Genomic DNA, 8,092 nt, shown 5'->3' with positions numbered 1-8,092 from the left:
TTGCTGGTAATATGGCCTCGTCTTCTTCCGACCAGCCAGTTACAAGAGCAGCTACAGTTTGATGGGCGCTTGGAAGCATGGTGTAACTTTTATCACTTATATAAACCATCAAATGAGGTAAAAGAAATAATAAGCGACAAAACCGCCATATATGATTCTGTTAAACTAATAACAATTAAATTTCAAGAAAATAAAAAGAAAACTATGTTTCTCACGTTTCTTCTGATCTACAAGTGCAATTGAAGTTGTATAAAAGGTGTGAAACACGCAACACCCTGACAAGATTTCTGTTTCAATGACAAGTGCGTTTAAAAATACCCCCAAACGTGGATGAACTCTGAGCCCACGCGCTGAAGTCACGCACGTAGGCGCGGAACCATACCGACTTCTATATTTGATCAGGTCCAATAGACCACTGTGCTCAACGGCTGCATGTGCGGCAAGGAATTTCATCTGGTGACATTACACGTTCAACATCTGTCATCCACTTTTGAGATATTTCACGACATTTGCAGCCACATGTTTTTTGCATTAAATTACTTGTCTCAGCATCATCTATTTCGCTACGTGGTTTTTAACGTTGAGAAGAGTCACCCCGTCTTGCGTTAAATTACTTGTCTCAAAGCCATCTACTTCGCTTCGGAGGTTTCTAAACGTTAATAGCAAACAATATGCATAGGCTGTTCTAACGGAGTTTCTTTTGCGTCACCTGGGTTTGTAATTACGTTGACTCACACGACAGCTTAAGGCTATGTACGGACCTTGTTTCAAAGCGAGCGACGCGAGAAAATGGAGAAAATTGCACACACACGTATCTCTGGACTGCGAATGTAAATAATCTTTGGCTGTCGAAAGGATTACACTTCGCTGAAGTGTGATGAGCAGTTTTCATGAAAAATAAAATATAGCCTCCCGTCCTATGTGAATTTCAAATTACCTGAAGAACTCATGAATATTCTGAGCTCCATTTGCGAAAAGTTTGCACAGGATAGCGTCCACAAAGTTTGTGCTTCCTGCAGATCTGTTGGTTGCAGCGGCGTGCCATGGACGTTATCTCGTTGGTGGCACCTTTCATTACTGTTTATTTCACTTATAGGAATGCCGTTAATTTGATGGGGAGTGGGGGGAGTCAGACAGAAGTGTTTCAGATGGCATTGTTTCTCTTTATATGGAGTTTTATAAATCTCTCATCATTATCTAGTGTAACCTTCTTTCATTGTATATGATATTCTTCTTATCCAGTCGTTTTCTACTATGTGAGGCACTGCAGTAGAAATTCTACTTGCTCAACACTCCTGTTAAAACAAGACGAGAGAATGTACCAACTGTATAAGGTACTTACAGGAATAACATATTCAACGGTAGTGGAGGAAATAGTCGTCTGTAGTTTTCCAGCATATATGAATGCACCACCTTTGATTTGACGTCAGAAGATATAGATTAATATAAGAAAAAGCCAAACCACATCGTCACAAGAGTACATATACCTGTATTGCTCTGAGTGCGTATCGCATTCTGCCTGTTTCGAGTTCAGAATGTTTCTAGTTACTTCTTGTTTTCACTTATCTTCCAACTAGTTTATGATGGTAGGCTAATTGAGGGTGGGGTGGGGGGTGGGGGGGGGGGGGGAAGGAAGGAGCTTCGGTCTACCCAAGTGGTGTAAACTTCAGCTACTCTGTTCTTAGATCTTGTTTTCACTCAACTGTCTTCAGAAACCTGAAACGAATGCAAAAATATTTTCTTATAAAATGTCTATTGTACAACACACGGCTTATATTTTCCCCTTTCTTTTCTACGTAACCTCCGTAACAGATTATACACTCTCAAAGCCAGATTGAAGTCATGTATTTGGGATACTGTTCTCGACGACTATTATAGTTCAGTTGACGGTTGTATAACGAAGTCATTGATTTCACTTAAAAATTTCGCATAATTTTACGAATTATATGTGTCCATTCGACGACGAATCACTACAGGCGTAGTATGGTACACTAGTGTCTGCTGATGTGTGTCCATCATTTCGCTGATTGCCTGTAACACAGGATCGTTGTGAATACAGAATCACACACTTGCGAGTCAGAGCATTGTGCCCATTGTCTGCCACGAGATAAATGCTTCCTGATGACGTGCGGCCAAGTGGCTCAGTGAGGAAATTATATAAGCGAAGCTGATATGGTATGGGTCGCAAGTGAGGAAGTCTATTGACATAAGCGGCTTAGACAGAGGACAGACTGATAAGGCACAGTGCCTGGGAATGTCCATCTCGAAGATGGTGAAGTTGGTCAGCTGTTCTCCTGCTACTCTCTTGAGCATGTGTGGAAAATGACTGAAAGACGGTGAAACCATAAACAGCCGACAATCTGTTGGACGTTCGCACCTTATCACGTAACATGGAGCTCTGTAGTTCGCTCGTTCTTTAAAGCATGATAGGGACTACTTGCGACAGATATGATGACAGAAATCAGTTTTGGTGTAGGTAGCAGACGACCAGAGCAGACGATCAGTACGTGTTTCCACGTTAAACCAACGGATACCTCAATCGTGATTGCAGTCGGCACGGGATCAGTGAGACTGGACCATGAATCAACGGAAACCTTTCATCTGGTTGAATGAATCACGTTTCTTGTTGCATCAGACTGGTGATGAGTTGGAATACACAATCACTCAGACAAATGAAAACTCCAACCTGCGCCACGTTAAGGACCATGCTGATGCGGACGGTACTGTGATATGAGGAATGTTCACAATGACAGCTGAAGGCAACATGTATTCCGTATGTCTCCCCGACGGCTATGGGTGTCACACACCCATAATCGTCCTACAGCGGTTTGAGCAGCATGACATGGAACTCGAGTTGATGCCTTTGTCACCAAATTCGTCTGGTCTGAGCTTTTTGGAACACATATACAGGGCAGCAGCTTCATTTCCGCAAACCTCCGGCCCATAATTTACGTGAACTGCGTGACCTGTGCTTGGACATTTTCTGCCTCATAGCTCTGGAAGCCTACCAAGGTCTTGTGGAATTCCTACGACGCTGAATCGCTCCCATAACGCGTTTCAGATGTGGACCAACTTGCTGTTAAGCAGGCTGGTGGTTATAAGGTTTAGCGGGATGTCACACAATATTTGGCATTCGGCAATCACAAACTCCCACAAAGATCTGACCTACGCCGTTTGTAAACGAGGTGGTGCCGTGGTAAGGCACTGAATATCCATTTGGGACACTCCTCCTGGTGAGTACTAAGATCTAGGTCTATAGTAACTTCCATGGATCACTAAAGGCAAGTGCGGGGCTGGATGAAACGTAAAGGACACGGTCAGTTTACTTCCCCATCTTTCTCCAACCAGACCGTCAGCACCGTTTCTAATTACCTCGTCGCCGACGGGACGTTAAACCAAAATCTTCCTTCCATCCGTTTGCAAATGAAGGGACCATCAGATATTATTTAGCTACAAAAATTATTTCCGGACTGCGATGCAGTGCTCTGTCATTAACTCAAACCACAGCCGTGTCCCAGATCTATTTCCCTTTCAGAGTCATGACATCCGCCATAACGGGCAGGTCGCGTGTGCCAGGAAGGGCGTTGGCTCGCTCGTCACTTGTCTTCCGCACCTTCTGGGATGCTCGAGGGCGCGCCCGTTGCCCCACCCACCAACAGGAAAGGACATTCCGCGGACAATTATTCTGCCTGCCGGTAATTAGCTACTTCCAGGAAGTACAGACGTAAGGCGGTGGTAGGTGGGGAAAACAAGCATCGCCACGTGTCTTACCTTGCATGCAGCACAACGACCCGTCCTTCCCCCTCACGCTGCCCCTTTAGGAATAAGACCAAAACGAGGGAGTACTGCATTATGGAAATACTCAACAACCGGAGGATATGTTTTTAAGATTTGTTTGTCACCACCAATCTCACTATGATAAACGTATATAATGTGGGAGTATTCTCGGCAGTAACCACTAGTAGACTACAAAAACTTTGATTTTCGAGAAATAAATTTCATATGGCTCTGAGCACTATGGGACTTAACTTCTGAGGTCATCAGTCCCCTAGAACTTAGAGCTACTTAAACCTAACTAACTTAAGAACATCATACACATCCATGCTCGAGGCAGGATTCGAACCTGCGACCGTAGCGGTCGCGCGGTTCCAGATTGTAGCGGCTACTCCAGCCGGCTCGAAAATAAAGTTCACATACATTAAGAGCTCATTTCGATGTACCTACATTGCATTTTTGACGATATAATTGCTACTAATTTCCCAATTTTTGAGATATAATCATTTCACACGTATTTACTCAAATAGACATCAATATAGGAATATATTTTTCACTTTTGATTTCCTTTTTCTTACGTCATGCGACTAGTTGCCAACAACATTTTACTCAGCGTGAGGTAAAAGCTCTTGTAAGGGGCATCCGATATGAGCTGTTTTCGCTAATCCGTTGTTACAAAAGCACTGACACTTGATTTAGTTACTTTCTAACACAGCGGTAGCTGTTGTTAATGTGAAGTGGAAAGGATGGAGTTGTGGAAATGTAAAATTTTTGTCTTTCAATCAGTAGCGCAGTTTATTAGAAATAACGAAAATAGAATACAATCCATAACTCCATTATGAATGAGAAACTGATTATTAATTTTATTTTTTATTTATTATTATTAAAGAAATATAATAATCAATAAAGCCATGTTGTTGCTATAGATATCTAAATACACAATTCTCCGAATCTTGGCACACGATTTAAATTTATTCAAAAGGCTTGACACTTACTTTGCATACATTACAACAAAATAATTTAAAGAAAAACTTGCTATGCATATGAAAATTTTGTATGTGGCAGGAGCAGCAACCGTAGGGTGAAATCTTCGTGACGAAATAATACAAAGACAATCGGTTGGAAAATGGAAAAATTATTTTAACCTTTTGACCGTGGCTGCAACGTTTGTAAAACAACAACTTCAAAAGGATGTTAGTGACAATTGGGTTTCATGTTGCAACGGAGGTACGTTAAAAAAACGGTCGAAGGGCTTCTGAAAGCGTAAAATTGTACCTCTATAATATTAAAAACATGCCCAACATGGTGATTGTCACTAAGTAATACTTCACCATTGTACAGCTTGTCCGCTCATTTTCTAATTTAAAACTAGCACTTTTCAGTGTCTCGATATGCTTAAATGGAAAAGAAAGAAAAGAGAAATCTCAGTTTTCTCTCTCTGTCCATCTTCTCCAGTCCCTCCTCTCTCCAGCTCCTCCTGCCACTTCTCTCTCCCTCTCTCTCTGAACATCACCTCCTCCCCACTTTCTCTGACCACCTTCATCTTCCCCCCCTTTCTCTCTCCATCTTCATCTGCCTCCAGTCTCCGTCCATCTCCCGCTTATCGTTTTATATGTCCATTTCCTCCCACTCCTCTGCCCTTCTCTTCTTGCGCACTCTCTCTGGCTGTGAGCCATGTTTATTTTTATTACATATTCAGATTCTATAGTATTAATCTGATCGTAAACCAGAAAGCCATTTCCCTGTTTGCTAACAGTGTTTCACTGTCGTATGATACACACATATGAAATAAACTGGTAAGGTACATTTTGAGATTTTTTTTTGGTAACAAATTTTTCCCTTTGCGTATTAAATATATACGTTTATATATTATACACATCAAAAAAGTTTTGTATCATTCCAGTTCCCAGAACTCCTGAAGATAGACGTTGACTGTGGATACTGTATGGCAGGCACAGTCCCATCGACTTTTCAGAGATTCACTCAACCCGGCCAAAGATGTAAATAACCATGCATGAGCAGCGCCTATTGGACGGAGAGCACCCTACAGCCGATCAGTTCGACTCATTCACCAGGAAGGAGGTACACCGCTCGTGTTGTCTGTAGTTCAACCATGCCTAGACAGTCAAAACAGCGTTTCGATCGCGTCCGCGTTGTTACTTTGTGCCACGAAGGTCTCTCAACAAGGCAAGTGTCCAGGTGTCTCGCAGTGAACCACAGCGATGTTGTTCGGGGTGGAGGAGACACAGAGAGACAGGAACTGTCGATGACATGCCTCGCTTAGGCCGCCCAAGGGCTACTGCTGCAGTGGGTGACCGCTACCTACGTGTTATGGCTCAGAGGAGCCCTGACAGCAACGCTACCATGTGGAATAATACTTTACATGCAGCCACAGGACGTCGTGTTACGAATCCGCAATAGGCTGAAAGATGCGCAACTTCTCTCCCGACGTCCATGGCGAGGTCCGTCTTTGCAAGTACGTCACCACCTAGCGCGGTACAGATGGTCCCAACAACATGCCGAATGGACCGCTCAGCATTGCCATCTCGCTCTCTTCATTGATGAATGTCTCATATGCCTTCAACCAGACAATCGTCGGAGGCGTGTCTGCAGCAACCTGGTCAGTCTGAACGCCTTAGACACGCGGTCCAGCGAGTGCAGCAAGGTGGAGGTTCCCTGCTGTTTTGGGGAGGCATTATGTGGGGCCGACGTACGCCACGGTGGCCATGGAAGGCACCGTAAAGGCTGCACGATACGTGAACGCCATCATCCGAGCGACAGCGCAAACATATCGGCAGCATATTAGCGAAGCACTCGTATTCATGGAAGACAATTCGCGCCACCAATCGTGGACATTATGCGAATGACTTCCTTCAGGATAACGAAATGGCTCGAATAGAGCGGCCAGCGTGTTCTCCAGATATTAACCCTGTCGAGCATGCCTGGGATGGATTGAAAAGGGCTGTTTGTTGACGACGTGACCCATCAACCAGTCTGAGGAATCAACGCCGAATTGCCCTTGAGAAGCGGGCAATCTGGACCAACAGTGCCTTGATGAAATTGTGGAGTGTATGCCACGAGGAATACAGGCATGCATCAATGCAAGAGGACGTGCTACCGGCTATTAGGGATACCAGTTTTTACTGCAATCTGGACCACCACCTCTGAAGATTTCGCTGTATGGTGGTACAACATGCAATGTGTGGTTTTCAGGAGCAATAAAAAGGGCGGAAATATTGTTTATGTTGATCTCTATTCAAATTTTCTGTACACGTTCTGGAACTCTCGGAACCGATGTGATGCAAATCGTTTTTTGAGGGGTGTGTATGTACTAATAATATACATATATGAAAGAAGTAAGAACCTAAAGACACGCCAGTATTATAATTCGACGTTCTTTCAAAATTTCAAAGCAATCGGTCAAGAAGTTTCGGAGATTAACGAGTTTGAACAAACGATCATTAACATTTTAATTCATATAGGTTTCGTACATGGCTGGAGCAGCAACCATATTACGAAATCTTCCTAAAGAAAAAATAAGAAGCCAACCAGTCACAAAATCGAAGATTTATTTTCAGTTTCTTGACCATGGTTTCCACTTTTATAAAAACATCTTCCTCAGGAGGATATTACTGACAACTGGGTAACATATACGCATGAGCTGTTTATTGGTGAAGCATTGCTCAGCGACTATCACCATGTGGGACATGTTTTTAATGTCATGGTGGTTCAAAATGGTTCAAATGGATCTGAGCACTATGGGACTTAACTGCTGAGGTCATCAGTTCCCTAGAACTTAGAACTACTTAAACCTAACTAACCTAAGTACATCACACACATCCATGCCCGAGGCAGGATTCGAACCTGCGTCCGTAGCGGTCGCGCGGTTACAGACAGTAGCACCTAGAACCGCTCGGCCACCCCGGCCGGCCATGGAGGTGAAATTTCATATTTTACTGATTCTTCTCGGCTATTTTTGACACACTTCCTCTGCAACATGTAACCCAGTTGGTGCTAGTATTATTCTGAAGAAGATTCTTGGTTCAAATGGCTCTGAGCACTATGGGACTAAACATCTGAGGTCATCAGTCCCCTAGAACTTAGAAGTAATTAAACGTAACTAACCTAAGGGTATCACCCACATCCATGCCCGAGGTAGGATTCGAACCTGCGACCGTAGCAGTCGCGCGGTTCCGGACTGAAGCGCCTAGAACCGCTCGGCCACCGCGGCCGGAGAAGATTCTTGTATAAATATTGGAAACATGGTCAAGGTATTTAAATAAACCTCTTATATTCTGATGCTGCTTGACTGCTCATT

This window comes from Schistocerca americana, chromosome 6 (genome assembly GCF_021461395.2).
Source record: "Schistocerca americana isolate TAMUIC-IGC-003095 chromosome 6, iqSchAmer2.1, whole genome shotgun sequence".
Lineage (NCBI taxonomy): Eukaryota > Metazoa > Arthropoda > Insecta > Orthoptera > Acrididae > Schistocerca > Schistocerca americana.
This window is presented reverse-complemented; position numbering follows the sequence as displayed.